The sequence below is a fragment of the Rana temporaria genome, chromosome 4, assembly GCF_905171775.1.
Source record: "Rana temporaria chromosome 4, aRanTem1.1, whole genome shotgun sequence".
Taxonomy (NCBI): Eukaryota; Metazoa; Chordata; class Amphibia; order Anura; family Ranidae; genus Rana; species Rana temporaria.
Window position 1 is genome coordinate 90833903 of NC_053492.1, and position 3200 is coordinate 90837102.

A 3200-nucleotide genomic window follows, 5' to 3' on the forward strand; every position below is an offset into this window, starting at 1 on the left:
GCATTGCTCCCAAGTACGCCGCAACGACGTATTGGTTTTGACGCAAACGTAAATTACGTCCAGCCCTATTCGCGAACGACTTAAGCAAACAACGTAAAAAATTTAAATTTAGAAGCGGGAACGATGTCCATAGTTAACATTGGCTGCGCCTCCTAATAGCAAGAACAACCTTACGCCGAAAAAGCCTAACGTAAACGGCGTAAATAAATTGCGCCGGCCGTACGTACGTTTGTGAATCGGCGTAGGTAATTTGCATTTTCTACGCCGAAAACAACGGAAGCGCCCCTAGCAGCCAACGTAATATTGCACACAATTATACGGCGCCGCATTCAAGTTACGTCGGAGGAGGAAGCCTATTTTTTGAGCGTATCTGCCTTTGAGGATCGGCGTAACGATACACCGGCGCAGATTTGAAATTACGGCGATGTATCTGGAGACCAGATGCGTGCCTTTCCACATCAAAGGAACTCAAACTATTTTTCACCAAGGAAGCCTAGCATTAGCCAGGCATCAAAAAAAATCACCAAAACTCATGGTTGGTCTTCTCCACAGAAGTATTTTTAGCAAAAGTCAAAAGATTTGATCATTTTAAAAAGAAACTAGAGTATAACCCGGCAGAACACAGATGCTGTTCAGCTCATGGAGACTACAAGACAGCCTAATTTGCATATCTGCGCAGCTACATGGGGGCAGGAATAAGCAGGCATGCGTAACAATCAGCTTCATCAGAACAATATAAGGCGCATGGCCATGGAATTGGTGGCAAATATATGCGTAGGTGGATCAAGACCATCAAATCATTTTCTAGGCCGCATTTACCACCACCACCAACAACAACATTAATGCCGTCTGTGTGCCTTTCCAAATCAAAGGAACTCAAGCTATTTTTCACTACGGAAGCCCAGCATTAGCCAGGCATCAAAAAATTCACCAAAACTCGTGGTTGGTCTTCCTCCATGTGCAGCAACATCTTTTTTTTTTAAAAAGCCTATGGCGTGTGAACACACCAAAAACTCCACCTGGTGCAGAAAAAAATGTGCACACACATAAAGAGTGTTCACAAAAACGTGCAGACGGGTGCAACGTCAAGTGGTCTTCCTGTGAAGAGGGACCCAAACCCTGATCCCCCGGGGCGTTAGGCTCCAGACGGGGACTGAGGTACTGTGGTCCGAGCAACCGAAGCCGACACGGACCCAACTTCCTCAGAGGGACTGCCGAAACAGCACCCTCCCAGTACTAGGTGGGGCTCCCCCAAAGGGAGACCCCATGAGAGCAAGTGAACTAAGCCAGAAGGCCATGTCCACCTACTCCCAAGACGTTCAGGGCTGGCCCGAGGACCGGCACCCTAATAATCTCACAGTGAACAAAACGTGCACAAACAAAAAGAAGACAAAAACGTGACAAACATAGGCTTAAATAAAAGAAAGTGGGGGAAGGGATAGTGGAGAGGAGAATGAAGAAGTGGTCATTGTGGTGTACAATGACCAGGCCCTCCGGCCAGGAATAAAAAATTCCTCTGGTCCTAGGCAAAAGGCCCGGCCCAGGAGGCAGGTGCTAAAAAAAAAAAGCGTGTATCTGGTGCAGTGACCGTGGTATCTTAAATCAATGTGTCCCTCACACACAGTGATCTTCAGATACCCCTGGACTGCCACTCCAGGGGCACATGCACCATAGGCTTTTCATTCCATATCCGACCGGCCAGTGCAGCCCTCCACCCCTGCCAGCTAGAGAGCCCTTCAAGGTTTTCTTGGGGAGAACTGCCGCTCCATTTAGCAGCCTCCACCAATACTAGCCCCTCCAGACCCTCTGTCAACCCGGCGGATTTGCATGGCCTAACCCCGTGTCTACTTCAGGGCAGTACCAGCTCCTCCTACCGGATCGCTGACAGAGATAGCACTTACACCAGCCAGCCAGAAGGCCAGACTAGAACTCGGCAAAAAGACCAAGACCAGGCGCAGTACCCATCGTCACCAGGAGCACCCTTCCAGATGGCTCAGACTCAACCATGGGCCGGCCCCCAGTAACTGTCTTGCAGCACAGCGTAGTCCCTGCTGAAACCATCCTTCCAGGTGCAATGACGTCATTGGATTGCATCCACCATCCGCCTGTAGGAGGTGCTTCAGCGCTCCGCTGACAACTGATAAGAACAGATTTTTTTTTTTTTTAAACGCTACTGAATCACAGACTCAAGCATAACTCTGCACCGTACCATCACCAGAGCCGTGTTCTTTGCATCATACTAGCGTATCAGGACATAAGAAAAGGTAAAATCAAGAATAAAATATCATACCCAGTAAAAAACAATACATCCTATCCTTCCCCCACCCGCCACTTCCCAAAGTTCCAAAAAACATTCGCCTCCTCCTCCCCCATTCTCCTCCTTTCCACCATCAGAACATAAAACATTTTCGCCATCACCCAATCAACACAATCTTTCTCAGTTAGCACCATTTTCTTTTTCACAAAAGCACACCGCGTTTCCCACATCACTTCCTTTATTACTGCAGACACAACAAACATCTTGCGTTGCTTTCCCTTGCTTCCTTCCACCAACCCAAAAACACATTTCTCAAGCGACACAACATCCACCTCCACCACCCTTCTCACAAAGCCATGCAATAGCGTCCAAACTTTTATAGCAAAACTACACTCCCAAAAAACATGCCTCACACTTTCAACCGCCATACACCCATCTCTAGGGCATACTTCCCTCCTTACCAGATCTCTGAATTTTAAAAAGGACATTGTGGGTAAACAATTGTGAAAGGCTAACCACACCACCTCCCGCTGTTTATTGGTTACACCGTTAAATAACAAGCTTTTCCAACAGAGCTCAGCTTTCCTAAGGCTTAAACCAAAAATATTGGTTGGCAATTCACCTCTCCTAAGCCATATCCACAAGGACTCTTTCTTACGAGCTCCCTCCCCCAGCTCCTGTAACTTATTTGTCAGAAAAAAACTTGACATTTTTAAATAATACGTTGGCGATAGCAAGAACATAGGCCTTGTAAGATCTCTCTCACACCACCCCCACCTTAGCAAGGGCCATCCAATCAGATATCGCATTAGGGCTGCTGCTCTCCCTCCTGCGTGAAAGGTCCTGAGGTGGACCAACCACCACTGGACCTCAAGGAAGAGGCCAACATTGGGGAAATTGTATCCACCCAACTGCATACACTTTATCATCACTTCCCTAGACA

At 47.6% G+C, this 3200-nt stretch overlaps 1 non-coding gene across 1 annotated transcript; it reads right to left on the minus strand.

Annotated features, from left to right (window-relative positions):
* Positions 1-490: 490 nt before the first annotated feature.
* On the minus strand, positions 491-608 carry LOC120938372. The gene has a single exon (XR_005749000.1). It is a non-coding gene; the product is annotated as a U5 spliceosomal RNA (small nuclear RNA).
* Between the last annotated feature and the right edge of the window lie 2592 nt (positions 609-3200).